Here is a 17302-nt window from a genome sequence, read left to right as displayed (position 1 = left end):
CCATCTCGATATTTATAACGGGATGAGGCAGTAGCAGGATTCAGGAGCACTGACATGCTTTCCACGGTCAGGGGGGGTAGCATAGTGGACTACATCATGGGGTCCATGGAGACCACACAGGCAGTGACATCTTTCACCATCCCCCCCTGTCCTATTGGTGCGGATCACATGTACCTCTTGCTGTCACTGACGAGCTCCACACCAGCACCCACACAGCCCACACAGGCATCGCATACCACTTTCTACTTCACCCATGACCTGGCAGACATATATGAGCATCATGTATATGACGGGCTACTTCAGATGGATCCCCTGTCACCTCTAGACACACTCACCACTCAGATGTCATCTCTACTACATACGACCGCCACCCGCAGCTGCCCCCATCACACACACATTGCACACACAGATAGATCTGGGAGCATGTCCCAGAATCGTTTGATGATGAGTGCAGAGAGCTATATGATGATGAGTGCAAAGAGCTATACAGACACCTCCGTGCCCAGAGAGCACTGGGGACCATTACACAGAGACAAGCGAGCTGACAGATAAGGACCCTCACACGCCGTAAGAGGCGTGCATATGAGGAGGCACAATACTGGGATATATACCACCTACTCATGGCGCAAGATGAGAGAGCCTCGCCCTTGTACCCTGATTGAGGATCCACACACATGGCACACATATGCAAAGAGCCTCTACCATATCCCTCAGCAACCGCCCATACCACAGCCACAGGAGCCCCGCCCTACCACCTCTACTTTCTTTACTGCCTTGATGGTAGAGAGAGCTATCCGTCGGTTACAGCATGGGAGATCGGCTAACCACACTGGTATACAGAGTGAGCATCTTATTTATGCAGCTGACACACTGGCACCCTTTGTTGCTCACCTCTTTAATAGGGCACTAGTTGAGGGCCTACCAGCTGAGTGGACTATGCACACCATCGTGCCTCTCCACAAAGCGGGAGACATGCTAGACCCCAGCAACTACAAGACTATCATGATTGGTCATACATTGGCCAAACTTTACGACGCAGTGCTCGAGGCATAGTTGAGCTGCAGAGAAGGAGGGATTGCGAGCACCAAGGCAGGCTGGATTCCGACGAGCTTTCTCCACTATTGACCATATATTCACTCTGAGATGTCTGATTGATCAGGCTAGGGTGCGGGAGCGGAGATTATACTGCTGCTTTGTGGATTTCTGCAAAGCATTTGACACGGTGCCACGGAAGAGACTCTTCCAACGCCTCCAGTCATTGGGGATCCCATCAGAGATGGTTTGGGGCATCTATGCTTTATAAAAGCAGGTCCTCGGGCACATACGATGCCCCGGGGGGCTATCTAATGTTATTGCTAGCACCATAGGTGTGAAGCAAGGATGCCCACTCTCTCCTACACTATTTGGGCTATACATCGATGAGGTGGCTGACTTCATTGTTCACGGTGATGGGGACGGGGTAGACATCTCAGGTACCACAGTCCACATTATGCTATATGCAGATGATATTATTTTGGTCTCTGAGTCGCGGATGGGACGACAACATCATCTCCATGCACTCGATGACTTCTGCACACAAAGGGGACTTACAGTGAACCTTGGGAAAACCAAGGCCATGATTTTCCACACCTCAGGGCCAGTTTGATGACAGGCCATCTTCACACTAGCAGGAGGACAGGTAGAGGTGGTAGACTCGTATGTGTACTTGGGGATTACATTTGCGACTCCGTCAGGAAGATTTACTATGGCACAGGCAGCCAAGGATAGACTCACACGAGGGTATGCAGCTCTGGCCATGCTAGAGAGACAATGCCACCAGGCACACTTCCAGGAGACCTGCACGAAGGGGTGGTTGTTTGACACACTAGTCACCCCTGCTTTGATGTATGCCACAGCAGTATGGGCACCTGGGCTCGCCACCTCCACATGGTCTTAGATAGAGAGGCCTCAGATTCTCATGCTCTCACGGATGATCCGCAACAAACCCTCCGTCCCACATGACATTGTCCGAGCGGAGTTTGTTGCACCTCCTATGCTAGTAGAGGCCCTCTTCCAGACGATCTGCTTCATACAGAGGATCAGAGATATGCCATCAGATCGACTCTCACATAGAGCTTTTGAGGCATCCAGGCAGCTCGCAAAGAGTGGAGATAGAAGATCATGGTATTCACAGATGATACAGTGGCTCACTTAGCATGGTGTCAACATAGATCACCTGCCACCTTTCCAATATGATATACATGCACCACACATCCAGCTCTCTCACAGTGAGAGAAACAGAATCCTTCACAAAATTTATGGCAGCGATACACTGAAGAGACTTGGATTACACCCAGTTAGCCTCTACCGCCGAAAAGATCAGTTTATGCGTATCTCAGCAAATGGATTCATTCAGCGACCCAGATATATGGATGTGTACATGCCTCACAGTGCCCGTGCAATATGCAACGGAAGTCTTCGTATTGGAGGATCCTATCACACAAATGCTCACACCGTCTTCTATATCCTGAGTTTCGTGAGTTTAGCAATCCATTTTAATACTTCAAACTTTAGAGAGATATGAGAGAGAAAGATGAGAACTGTACACCAGATTGGGTCCCAAATTACCCACTGAAGGGCCCCCTATCCCGTTACCGAGATAGTATTTGCTTTACTACTTTAGAGAGAATGACTATGGACTGTAGATAAGCCAAACGCAAGATCTTGGAGGATCGGAAGCCTGGCTGAATTGTACACAGCTGTAGAAACACCACAATGAACTGATCTCGAGCCTATGCACTCTTCCCAAGGGTATGAGGAAGGGCTCCACACTTGAGGCTGAGAAGGGACTGTAGTGGACTGTTTTAAGCTATGAAAATATGTTGAAAATGCTTATGAATGATGTGTTACCTTCACCGGATGGTTGGGGCAAGTGTGGATGATGATTAGAAGGCTGAGAACTGCTGTAGACTGAAACGCAGATCTGTAGAGGTATTGTGCACAGGCCGGCTGGATATGTAGAAACGCAGGTGTACTTGCTGGTTATGGCCTGTGTATGACTGTATGGCTGCGTTGAAGAACTGTGGGCTGCTATACTGCTGTGCTGAAGACTGTGGATGGCTGAAGGCAAAACGCAGATGCTCAGGGGCTGAAGAGACAAACGCAAATGCTCAGGGGGCTGAGAGGTTACTGGCTGCAGGCGCGTATGCTCCTAGGGCTGAGGAATGAGGCGCCTGGATTCTGATGGCTAAATGGAGAACTAAGCACAATGCTTGCCTATTTGTACTAGTTGGGAGTTGGTCAAAGTTGGCTGACTGGTCATAAAGTTATTAAACTTTATGTTATAAAAATGGCATTAAATGCTAATAAAATACTATAAAATATTGAAAAAATACCAAATAAATCCTAGTTCATTTCCTAAGGCTTCTGTGATGTTCTAAGTGATGCACAGGCATATGAATGCATGTTATGCAAAATGCAGAGTGCTTTCCGATGCAAACACTAAGGCTTCTACTGACTCTTCATGCATGAATGATTCTCTCCAAGTGGGTTAAGGGACTTGACTAACAGACTGACCTGCTAAGGCTGAGGAATGACCTACGTAGCTCGTGCCTGACTTATCCTGGAATGAGGATATACAATGGGGTCACGGCATACGACAAATATCATCATACTGGGTTCTAATAATGTACAGATGTTGCACTGCTGATGATGAGCCATCTTGTCACCATGCATTGAGTGCATAGTGCATGTGACATTCCCTCCTGCTTAGCTTGGCAGCAGGTTCATGGCTTCCAAGTAGTCCGCCAACAACTGGGGATACTCCTGAAAGAACTCCTCGTCTAGCCATACGGCTTCGTGGGTACCTCGATCTCGGAATTTCGTATAGAACAGACGTATCCATCGAGCGGAACCATGCTTCCAATGATGAAGAAGGATCTGGTCAGGCTCGATGACTTCTGCTTCGTCTACCACGTCTGGCTGCTGTTCATCTGAAACATCAAACACTTATGGACCAACATATGGTTTTAGCCAAGAAACATGGAGAACATCATGCATTGTCCAACTGGTAGGCAACTTTAACTTCATGGAGACATCACTTAACTTTTTGACTATCGGAAAAGGTCCAAAACTACAGAATGAAAGCTTTGGACAACGTTTGCCCACTTGTTTCAATCTTTGTTTCATGATACACAGATAGACCCAATCCCCTTCCTTGAAGTGGACATCTCGTCTAGACTTATTTGCATGTCTGCTATATGCTTCCTGTGCTTCGGTCAAGCGGTCCTTGACTGACTCAATGATTTCGGAAAATGCTTCCGTGGTTTTATTAGCCTCTAGAGATGGAGACACCAATCTCGTCAAAAGAGAAGAGAAACGGCGACCAAAGGCTGCTTCATATGGAGTCCGTCCAACACTGGATGAATGAGTGTCGTTCAAGATAGCTTGGACCAATGGAAGATAATGTTCCCATTTGGACTGTTGGTCATGACAGTATGACTTGAGAACATCAAAGGCCAACTAGTTATAAATTTCTATTTGGCCATCTGTCTGCGGATGGAATGCACTAGACAACTGCAACTTAGTTCCAAAGTTTTCAAATAATGTCCTCCAGAAATGCGAGGTAAACTTGGAATCTTTATCTGATGTTATGGTGCTAGGCAAACCATAAACTGGGTACCAATGTTTGAGAAACAGACGGGCTACGTCCTCGATTGTGGCCGTATGCTTGCATGGGATGAGCATGCAGAATTTACTAAAGCGATCCACAATGGTAAAACACTGAGTGTTACGAGATCCGGTGGATGCTGGTAGAGGCCTTAGTCCATAGATATGTCAATGAAAGGTTCGTTGGGAATATTCAAAGGTTGAAGTAAACCAGCCTTCTTTGTATGTGGAACCTTTACTTTTTGACAATCTTACAGGCTTGTACATGTGCATAGACATCACGCCTCATCTTTGGTCAATAAAAGGACCATTCTAATTTCTCAAGAGTATTGTTGATACCCCTATGTCCTCCAACTAAGGAGTCATGGGCATCATGGAGAAGAGCGGAAAGCTTTTCCCAAGTGAGATAGAGACGGTTCTTGTAGAATAACCAACCGTTATGTACTGAATAGTGGCCAGGCTCAGAATTGAGGGCCAAACCGTACTGAGCACCAAACTCAGGGAAGTCGACAAATTGGTCTTTCATACTATCTAAGTCCTTCCCCGTGATTTCGAGAATGATAGAATCTTAGACTGCCTGGATGCTAGCCTTTCGACTAAGAGCATCTGCTATTGGGTTATGCTTACCAGGGATATATTCAACCATTCCTCCAAACTGTTGGAAGAGTTGACTCTACCTGGCCTGTCGATCACTCCACTGGGCACTTGACATAGTTTGAAGCCACTTAAGTGCTTGGTGGTCTGTTTTCTGTGAAAACATGTCCATAAAGAAAAGGCTTCCAATGTTTGAGCGTGACCAAACCCAAAAGCTCTTTGTCATATACCGAATAATTCTTTTCGGCGACATCCAACTTTCTATTGTGATATGCCACGGGTCTATTGTCGTGCTGAAGAACTGCACCTATGGCTACATTGCTAGCATCGGTGATGACCTCAAAAGGTTCGTCCCAAGATGCTAACTTTAATACAGGCACTTTTGAGGCAGCTTTCTAGAGTGCATGGAATGCATCAAGCGCCTTGCTTGTAACTGAGACTTTCTGCTTGCGAGTCTTCACCCCCTTGAGCGAGTCGGTAAGAGGTGCTACAAGGTTGGAAAACTGATAGACATGGGTACATAGGCCTGACAAAGACCTACAAATGAGCGGATTTCTTGGGCGGTCTTAGAAATGTCCCAATCTAAGATTTCCTAAACCTTTGATGGATCCATTCTAATCCCATCGGAGCCGATGATATAGCCCAAATACTGAACTTCTTTAACACCAAAGACAGACTTTTTGGCATTTATGTAGAGCTGATTATCTCGCAAAAGTTGCAAGACTTTCTCCACATCTTTCTCATGCTGCTCCGCAGCGGCTGAGAAGACTAGTATGTCATCAAGGAATATGAAAACACACTTCCCAATGTGGACTGCAAAAATCCTAGACATCATCTTATTGAAGGTTGCAGGTGCATTTGTAAGCCCAAAAGGCATGACTACGAACTCGTAGTGACCACGCTCTATCCGAAAAGCTGTTTTTGGAATGTCAGCTTCAAAAATGCGGACCTGATGGTAACCACTCTTGAGGTCGATCTTAGTGAAAAACTTAGCACCGTCTAAACGCTCCAAAATGTACTCTATCCTTGGCATAGGAAACTTATTCTTGATGGTGAGTTCCATGTAATCTACACAAAGGCGTGCAGACTTGTCCTTCTTTTGAACAAATAGGATAGGTGCAGCAAATGGTGAGGAAGAAGGCCAAATGAATCCGGCTCGGAGAAGCTCTGATAGCTGCTTTTCTGACTCGCCCTCTAAAGTCTTGGAAAAACGATAGGGAAACCTGCTAGGAGGATCTGATCCAGGGACCAAATCAATGTGATGGTCCTCATGGCGAGAGGGTGGGAGACTGGGCGGGAGATCGTCCCTAAGCATAATGTCCTGATGTCTGGATAGGAGGTCTGCTAACTGAGGGACTGAATATGAAATGGATGCTACCAATGAGGTAAGGACTGTTTGAGCACGAACATAAAGTAGTGCTCCTTCTGCTTCCTTACGGATAGCTCATTTGGCCTGGAGATGCGAAATCAATGGAATGCCAAGAATGCTTCTATCCCCACGAATCATGACATGCTCAAGAAAACCTTTACACACAGTAAAAGTGTCCTGCCCCAATCGAGAATAGGCTCATTCTGACGGAACCACTGAATTCCTAAGATCATGTCACACCCCAATAGACAAGACGATGAAATCTCCTTGAAATGAGGCCTTTTGAACTTCAAAAGCAAATTGCTGTGCCTTCTGGAAAATGTGGGTGCAAAGACCAGGTGTAAACCCGTCCACATCTAGATGATATGGGACTAATGTGCAGTTCAATTTATTAGCCAACTAGGGAGAGATGGCGTCTTCAAAACTACGGTCTACCCATATCGAAAAGGACTACAAACTGTCGACCCTGGGTAGAGCCATAAGCTCGGATGAGGCTCTTCTGTGCAGCATCGCTCTCACCCTCCTGCTTAGCATCAAACACCACTGATGGCATAGGATGCATAGAAGGTTAAAGTTGAACCGCATTTGAGGTAGTAGGTGGGGTTGGCGGAGCTGGAGAGGCTGTGGCAACTCTGGCCGAAGGAGCTTTGGCGGCTTGTTCCGCTTGCCATTTGTGGCAATCCTTCTTACCATGCCCTATGATATAGCAGAAAAAACATCTATTTTCCGACTGATACTTCTTTTGCTCCTCTGGAGGAAGATAACCTCTAGTAATGCCTACTTTAGCCTTTTCATCGGGGGTTTTCTTAGGTTTAGCTTCTTTATCTTTCTTACCCCCTGAACTGGAGCTATTACTGCCGTCCTTAGCATCTTTAGAAGATGCGTTACCTTTCCCTGGTTGTGGAGCGGATTGCTGCTGCTGGGATTTGGTACTGGACTGAAATGACTCCTTGGGCTTGCCTCCGTTCATCTTCATTTCTTCATTCTGAGCGAGAGTCAGAGCCCGGTCATATGTACTAGGTTCGAAGTTACGAATTGTGAACCGAATGTTAGGATCCAATCCATGAATGAATTGCTCCATCTTGGCCTGCGCAGATAACCCTAACTGTTGTGCTCATAGTTGTTACAAGGCGCGTCTCTAACAGTTCGAGGCGTTCGAGGCGTACGACTGCCTGATCAAGGCGTCCACAAATTTTTTTAATTTTTTAATTTTTATTTATTTATTTATTTATTTTTGCTGGTTTGAGTCTTTAGACGAGGCATTAAGGGCCCAAGGCAGCCCCTCTCACACACTCTCTCTCCCTCCCTCCCTTAAGCCTTTCTCAAGACCCAAAGTTAAAAGTTCAAACTTCAAACACACTAGGATGATGATGTTTTTTATGCCCACTTTTGGAGCTCTCTCTATACTCTACCGCTTCATTTCAGTTCACTTTGTACCCTTGAATCTTGATGATGTATCCAGACGATGAGGATGGACTATTTTGGTCTCATAGGTCATTTTGGCCTTTTGCAGACGTTTAATACAACTTTCTTTCTTTCATACACACACACACTCTCTCCCTCTCTCTCATACACACACCCTCTCTCTCAACTTTCACTATATATCTATCTATCACTATATATATATATATATATATATATATATACTCCCAACTAGTATAAATAGGCAAGCATTGTGCTTAGTTCTCCATTCAGCCATCAGAATCCAGGCATCTCATTCCTCAGCCCTAGGAGCATACCCGCCTGCAGCCAGTAACCTCTCAGCCCCCTGAGCATCTGCGTTTGTCTCTTCAGCCCCTGAGCATCTGCGTTTTGCCTTCAGCCATCCACAGTCTTCAGCGCAGCAGTACAGCAGCCCACAATTCTTCAACGCAGACATACAGTCATACACAGGCCATAACCAGCAAGTACACCTGCGTTTTCTGCATATCCAGCAAGTACACCTGAGTTTTCTGCATATCCAGCAGCCGGCCTGTGCACAGTACCCCTACAGATCTGCGTTTCAGTCTACAGCAGTTCTCAGCCTTCTAATCATCATCCACACCTGGCCCAGCCGTCCGGTGAAGGTAACACAGCATTCATAAGCATTTTCAGCATATTTTCATAGCTTAGAACAGTCCACTACAGTCCCTTCTCAGCCTCAAGTGTGCAGCCCTTCCTCATACCCTTGGGAAGAGTGCATAGGCTCCAGATCAGGTTATTGTGGTGTTTCTACAGCTGTGTACAGTTCAACTAGGCTTCCGATCCTCCGAGATCTTGCGTTTGGCTTATCTACAGTCCACAGTAATTTTGGACCCAATCTGGTGTACAGTTCTCATCTTTCTCTCTCATATCTCTCTAAAGTTTGAAGTATTAAAGTGGATTGCTAAACTCACGAAACTCAGGATACAGAAGACGGTGTGAGCATTTGTGTGACAGGATCCTCCAATACGAAGACTTCCGTTGCATATTACATTGGTATCAGATTCAGCTTGTCCACACACACCGTATCCTAGCGTGAGGGCATCCTTGGATGGTCAGATTGCGTTCCCGCATGAACACCGACTTCAGCATCATGTCTACAGAAGAGAGTACTCATCAGCCGGAAGACGTCTCCCCCGAAGGAGACCATGCTGTTTCATCTACAGCAAACACCATAGCTCTTCTTAGAGCTTAGAACCAGCTGCTCATGGAGCGTCTCCAACTCTTGGAGGCAGCAACAGCACGTCCTCCTCCGCCTCCAACAGCACCCGACTACATCTCCCTCTTCTTTCAAATGGAACAACAAAGGAGAGAGGATGAGGCCCGAAGGAGAGAAGAAAAAGCAGAAGCAGAAGTAAGAAAACAACAAGAAAAAGTAGAAAGACAGGACTATGAGGAAGCCCAACGCAAGATCGACGAAGACCGGCATCAGGCTGAACTCGCCGCTGCTGAGCACCAACGTGAGCTTGATTGAGAACGTATGTTACTCGAGCACCAATGTGAGCTTGATTGAGAACGTATGTTACTCGAGCACCAACGGGACAAGGAGGCCATACACTTGAGGTATCAACATCTCTCCTCAGTTTCCCCAGCCATAGGTGCCACCAGTCCGCAGTCCGTAGCATCGACTACCGTCATTCGCAGTCAACCAAACTTCAGTAAGTATGATGGTATGTGTGATCATTCAGCAATTAATCAATTTATTCATCAGTGTAATGCTCATTTTCCACTAGCTAGGAGCACAGACCCACATGATAAAGTCCACGTAGTAGCAGCTCCCCATCTCACTAGTGAGGTAGTCACTTGGTGGCAACATTGGTCTAGTATTCATACAGACCAGACCACAGGTATCACAGCCTTTGACTGGGACATCTTTGTCCAGGACCTGAAGACCAAATTTCTCCTGCCCCAATACATGACCGGTGTGGCAGATGAGTTATATGGACTCAGACAGAACGGATCCCCAGTGCTTCAGTTTTTCGGAAAGGTAATTACTTTAGCACAGCCAAGGTTGTTAGAGGCGTCGAAGGCGTTTGGTACGAGGCGGGTATGGTACGTGCCTCAAAAGACTCGTATTTTTTAGAGACGTTAGAGGCGTGTTAGAGGCGTCTGTTATACATACATACATACATATATATATACAGGCATGAATGATTCTCTCCAAGTGGGTTAAGGGACTTGACTGACTGACTGACCCGCTAAGGCTAAGGAATGACCTACGTAGCTCATGCCTGACTTATCCTCCTGGACTCAGGGTATACAATGGGGTCACGACATACGACAAATATCATCCTACTGGGTTTTGATAATGTAGAGATGTTGCACTACTGATGATGAGCCATCTTGTCACCATGCACTGAGTGCAGAGTGCATGTGACAGCCCGAGTGGCAATTGGCCAGCTCAGAGTGTCATCACACTAGCTTGAGATTGAGGCAAGTAGAGCAGCACGGATCCCCAGAGACAGAGAGGATATGCAGACTATGTCGGGAGGAGGTTGAAAGTGAGGAGCATTATGTATGCAGATGCAAAGCATATAGTGACATTAGAGAGAGATACACCACCATCTTCAATGGACATCCCTCACTCCGCCAGATCATGGAATCCGCAGACCAGCGCAAATTTGGCCACTTCTTGCTAGAGACACAACGCCACAGAGAGGCACTGCTATGGACTCATACCACAGGGAGAGGTGGGCGACAGCTCCAGCTCACTGATTTCTTCCAGAGATCTATCCCAGTGCCTGCCCTCACACGGGAGGGGGTTACACTTCAGCGCGCTGTGGACCTCCGAGCCAGACCGCAACCGAGAGCACCATGCTACCAGACTCCCAGACTACATCAAAGGGAGATTACAGAGATACGGGCTCGACATCAGCACCATATCCAGGAGCGGCTAGCTCACTTACACTCACACCCGGAGATCATGCTTCGAGAGATTTTTGCCTCGCCATCGCCTATGTATAACATATTACACTCCCATTATGGTACTGGTTGGAGCTAGATAGATCTGCATTGCATTCTTGTATACCCTACGCATATAGGTTGCATACTGAGCCTTTAGCAGTAGCGCTCCATCCATCACACCCCCCCACTAGCTCAATACTTTCATAGTTTATTTCATGTTAATTTGGCCTTTTTTTTTCTGGACATCCAGAGGACATTAACAGTTGTACGTTGATTTGTCTCATAGGTCGAGTTCGGCCTCTAGTAGACGTTAATACAGCTTTCTTTCTTTCTCTCTTACCTACACACCACCCGTCCCTCCACCACCTCCCCCCATCTCACATTACGCTCAGGTCCTCTTTGATCACGAGCTTGACCTTGTTTACTCCAACCACATCTACCGCCAACTCCAGGATGTGGAACCTGCTGTCCCCCTATCCACCCTCACAACATAGCTGACCACCATACTCCACATCCGCCACAGCTTCTTTCATCTGCACGCGGCGGTCTACCGCCAAGCCACCTTGCAGTTCCATGCCCCAAAACTGTTGGTATGATGACGAATGTCGGGCCACACGCTCCCGTCTTAAGCATGAGGTACGGATTGCGCAAATCACGAAGCGCCAAGCGCAACGGATTTCTCAGCGGCTCACCCAACGCAAGAAACGGGAGTTCTATGCTCGGAAAGAGGATGAGTTATACCGACTTTTCTTAGGGCCGAACTGCAAAGAGGCATGGAGGAAACTCCGAGAACATCGCCCTCCCACACCTATCACCTGCCCAAACACATGGCACTCCTATGCACGCTCCCTCTATCATATCCCCCATTAGCCACCCCTACCCCCACCACCAAACCCCCGCCCCACCATCTCCACCTTCTTCACAAAGGGCATGGTCCTCAAGGCCATTCGTAGACTACGCAATGGGCGAGCCCAAGATCATGAGGGACTCACTGCCGAGTACATCTCGCATGCCCATGATACCCTAGCGCCCCTACTAGCCTACATGTTCAATAGAGCCCGTTGTGAAGGATTTCCACCCCAACACCATCACCCCCATCCTCAAAGCCGGAGATCCACTTGATCCTAATAACTACAAGATGATCATGATTGGCCACACATTGGCCAAACTCTATGGATCAGTGCTAGAGGCGGAGCTCAGTTCATTTGCAGAGCCTCAAGACAGGCTGGCTTTCGGAGGAGCTACGCTACCCTTGACCACATCTTCACCCTCCGTGCCATCATCGAGGAGGGTAGAGCACGACATCAGAGGATTTACTGCTACTTTGTGGATTTCCGCAAAGCTTTTGATACTGTACCCCGAGCCCGCCTCTTACACCGTCTACAGGAGATCGGAGTCCCATCTGACATGGTTTGGAGCATCATCGCCCTCTATGAGTCCGTCACCGGATGAGTGAGAGCCCCAAGAGGTACATCACAAGAGATTTTCAGCACCATTGGGGTGAAACAGGGCTGCCCTCTATCACCCACTCTTTTCGGCCTCTACATTGATGAGATCTCAAGCTTCATTGATGGATTAGGCGGGGCTGGTCCCACACTGGCAGGCATATCAATCCCCATACTACTTTATGCAGATGACATCGTCCTCCTCTCAGACTCAGCCGAAGGACTTTAGAGACAGTTGGATGCCTTACATGACTTTTGCACTCAGCGGGACCTCTCTGTTAACCTTGGTAAAACCAAGGTAATGGTCTTCAATACCTCTCGCCCCGTCATATCCAGATTGAGCTTCACACATAGAGGGGATCCTGTGGAGATTGTCTCATCCTATGTCTACCTTGGTGTCACTTTCAATGGCCCACACTTTACCATGCTTCCCGCAGCACATGCTAGAGTGACGCGGGGATATGCAGCCTTGAGCTTACTTGAGCGGCAGTGCTTCCAGGCACATTTCCAGGAGCCCAAGATGAAGGGCTGGCTTTTTGACACCCTTGTCACACCAGCCTTGATGTATGGAGCAGCTTTCTGGGGGCCAGATTTATCCGATGAGGATTGGCAGCGAGTTGAGAGGCCCCAGGTCATGATGTTCTCCTGTATGATCCGCAGCAAACCATCAGTCCCACACCAGATTATCCAGGCAGAGTTTGTTGCAGCCCCGATGGTAGTGGAGGCACTCTTCCAAACAGCCACATACCTCCATCGCATCAGTCACATGGATCCCCAGAGGTACCCGAGGCTTGCCCTAGAGTCCCCCAAATAGCTAGCACTTGAGGGGCACTCTGGAGTATGGTATGCACTAGTTTCCACTTGGTTCTGAGTATATGGGCTCTGCATGTACCGCCTCTCAGTACGGTTTGGACTCCCCTTTTTTCCAGCTGTCTCATGAGGATACCAACCGGGTTATCCGGTCAGATCTTCTTAGCCTCTACACACATTGCACATGGATCACACCCCCGGAGCTCCCCACGAAGATGCACTTTTACAGAGACCACTTCCTCACACTCACTAAGGATGGATTCATCCAGCAGCTGGGCTACTTGAGTGTTCACATGTCCCATGCCATGGAGGAAGGGTTCATGGATTGTTTCATGGCTGTGTTTTTGGCTACGTGCATGGGCAAATTGACCGTGTTTACAGGGCCTCATGGATGTACTATCTTGGCTGATTTTAGAGGTGAATAACAGTGTGGTGTTTTGGGGCACAGGGCTGTGTGAAACCTCTACGCTAAGAGATCCAGAGGACTGGCAGTTTGGGCAAGCATATGTGTAAGCCATGAATGGCCATGATGTATTCAATTAAACTCTTCCATTGAATGTGAATAAAGAAATACCGAAAAGGGCGCCAAGCTTTGGGGCCAACAGGTGTCGCTGTTCTTTTTGTGTAGTAGCACTCTAGCTCCCTTTATCTGTCTTATTTGTTGGATTACTCTACCGCACCTTGGTTTCTACCAAAGGCCGGTTTCAGAAACAACGCGAGATTCGATAGAAATCAAACGGGATTTGTCAATGCTCAATTGATATGTCAAATCTCTTGTAATTTGTGGAAGTGCAATGTGTTGAATCCTATAGCATTTGTGGACTGAATGGTTCAAGAAGGCTGAATTACGCACGATCGAGCCTTCACCTCCACGTTTTTATTTCTACCACACATTTTCCTTGATTTTGTCGGAATGCACAGCGGAGAATGAGGAGACTACTGTGAGAAATAAAACGCATAAGTGTAGAGAGAGAGAAGCTGTAGAAACTCTGCTATATACACGAAGATCCGATGCAAAAAAGAGTGTGGGGGCAAGGGTGGTATTTATACCACCCTACAGTGCTGGTCAGCCAGCCCAAAAACAGCCGACAGCAGCCACTCATGTCCACGACTGGGAAATAGCCAGTCGGCCAGCAGATACACAGTTGGCCGGGACAAATACATCAGTCCAACAGCACAGAAAGAGTCGGCCAGCACAAGACAGCCTCCTTAACCAAAAACAAGGAAAAAGACATGGAAAAATGGGGAAAAATGGAGAAAACTCCTTGGCGGGCACACCCACAACAGAGGCCCTGACTAAGTAATATGGTACAGACAAGAGATGACTGCTAACACCCCCTCTCAGCTCCTGGATGTGGAAGCAACCCCAGTGAGCTGGAGTGATGCCAGTGCATCGCCTGAGGTAGAGACTTCGTGAAGAGGTCCGCCACATTGTCCTCTGTCGAACAATAAAGAAGCAAGATGTCACCAGCCAAAATCTTCTCACGAACAAAGTGAGATTGTATCTCTATGTGCTTGGTCCGGGCATGGAAGACCGGGTTCCGACCAATAGCTGTACAACTCTAGTTATCGCACTGGATGACTGTGGGTTCCTTCTGTGGGAAACCCAATCTCGCCAAGTAACCTCCGCAACCACACAACCTCGCATGCAGCAGCACAAGTAGCCCGGTACTCAACCTCTGTAGAAGACAAGGCAATAGTTGGCTGCCTCTTGCTACTCCATGAAATAGCGTCTGAGCCAAGGGTAAATTTGTAGCCTGATGTAGATCTCCTCGTGTCTCCATCCCCTCCCCAATCCGAATCACTCCACCCTTGGAGTCTGATTCGTTCCATCGTTCCCTCTCGAGTGTCATAAAAGAGTCCAAGATCCTTCTTACCCTGCAGATACCACAAGATCCGCAATCCTGCGTCCCAATGAGTCTTCAAAGGTGTCTACATGAATGAACTCAACACCCCCACTGGAAAGCTCAAGTCCAATCTCGTGTTCAGCAACCAAATCAATGAACCAACAAGCTTCCAATACAAAGAGGCATCAACCTGCTCACAAGGAGCATTAATTGTAAGTTTGGTGTTCAGGTGCATGGGTGAAGAAATAGGCTTGCAGTTCTCCATCCCAAAGGTCTCAAGCAACTCATGAACATACCGCTGTTGAGAAACAAATAACCCCCCCTGGATCTGCCAAATCTCCAATCCCAAAAAGAAATGGAGTAAGCCTAAGTCGATCATCTCAAACTCCATTGACAAGGCAACCCTTGTCACAGCTATGTGCTCCACATGACCGCCAGTGAGAATGAGATCACCCACATAAAGGATAATCAACGTGACCATGCCGCGTGCTCGAAAGTGATACAAGTTAGGATCTGCAACTGATCTTTGAAAACTTGTCCGTAGAAAGAAGGAATCAATCTTTTGATTCCAAGCCTTGGGAGGCTGCTTAAGACCACACAAGGCCTTCTGTAACCTGTAAACCATCCCCTTTGATCTCGGAACCTCAAAGCCTGGAGGTTGCTCAACATACACCTCCTCATTCAAGTCAACATTAAAAGGAACGCAAATTTTACATCCATCTGATATACGGGCCACCGCTGAGAAGAGGCAAGGGCAAGAACTGTCCGAATCATGGTCATCCTCGCTATCGGTGCAAAGGTATCCTCATAGTCGATGCCAGGCCGCTCAGTATAGCCCTTAGCCACAAGTTTGACCTTGTGCTTGTCCACCGACCCATTAGACATATACTTGGTCTTAAAGACCCACTTGACACCAATGACTAACCGCTTTGACGGCCTCGGAACCAACTCCCAAGTGTTATTCTTGTCTATGGTATCCAGTTCCAGTTGCATGGCTTTCCTCCAAGTTTCCTGGGAAAGAGCATCCATAACGAAAGTGGGCTCTTTGAATGATACGAGACATCAAAGCATAGTTCACCTGTAACAGCTCCTCTGATTGACTTTTATCACGAACTTTGTGCGATCTTTGAGGTCCATCCTCTGTGGTCCACTCGGAGGGATACTCCGTAACACCTGACTCCCCAATGGTGTCTAACAACCACTTTGGTACTCGAACATAATGCGGAGCCTCTTGCTAGTGCTGGGGCTCATCTCCAGCCTCGGGCTCAACCTCTACAACTGACTGAGGCTGTCTAGCTAGAACAATAGACTGGGAATCACCCCATACTCATCCGGTTCTCCATGAAGTGGTGGCTCATCAACAGTGGAAGCTGGAACATGCTCATCAAAGACAACATCCCTGCTCACAACAACCTCGTTCCGCTCTGGGTCATATAGCATGTAGCCTTTGGAAAGAGAGTTATATCCCACAAATACAAGCTTTTGGGACTTTGAGTCAAGCTTCCCCCAAATACAAGCTTCTGGGACTTTGAGTCAAGCTTCCCCCTCTTCTTCTTTGGAATGTGAACATAGGCATCACTCCCAAACACACGAAAATGAGAGACATCTGGTTTCCTGCCAACATACGGAGTCATCTTTGGTACTGGAGTCGTCGAAGATCGGTTGAGCGTATGGACAGCCGTAGTCACAACCTCTCGCCAAAGTGGACGAGGAAGATCACGATGCTCCAGCATCGTCCTCGCCATCTCCACCACAGTCCGGTTCTTACACTCAACTACTCCATTCTCTAAAGGCAAACCTGTATTGGCCAGCTCTCGCTTGATGTCGTGTTCCGCACAAAAGCATCAAACGAGAACTCCCCTCCTTTGTCAACCCGAGCTTGGTCCTTCTGGGAAAGAAAATAAACCCATGTAAATCTACTACAATCATCCACAAGCAGCATAAAGTACAAAGAACCTCCCAAGGATGGGGTCTACATAGACCCACACAAGTCAATGTGTACCAACTCCAAAGGTTTCGAAGCCCGCCTAGTAGCCTGCTTTGGAAAAGATTCCCTATGTTGCTTACCACAAATGCAAGAACTACAGTCCTTGCCACTGCCAACATCTGGCAAGCCATCCACCATCTGGTCCCTGAAAGCCCGCCCAAGCGCATTCACGTTCAAGTGGACAAAACGGAAATGCCACAAATCACCGAGCTGAGTGCCAGTTGGAGAAGAGAGTGCT

At 47.6% G+C, this 17302-nt stretch overlaps 1 protein-coding gene across 3 annotated transcripts in view; it reads right to left on the bottom strand.

Moving 5' to 3' along the window:
• LOC147610561 (pectin acetylesterase 8-like) overlaps nucleotides 1-17302 on the bottom strand; it is a 70572-nt gene that overhangs the window by 23403 nt on the left and 29867 nt on the right. The window lies entirely within an intron of this gene.

This window comes from Cibotium barometz, chromosome 49 (assembly GCF_041138505.1).
Source record: "Cibotium barometz isolate CiBa-2024 chromosome 49, ASM4113850v1, whole genome shotgun sequence".
Classification (NCBI taxonomy): domain Eukaryota; kingdom Viridiplantae; phylum Streptophyta; class Polypodiopsida; order Cyatheales; family Cibotiaceae; genus Cibotium; species Cibotium barometz.
This window is presented reverse-complemented; position numbering and strand designations above follow the sequence as displayed.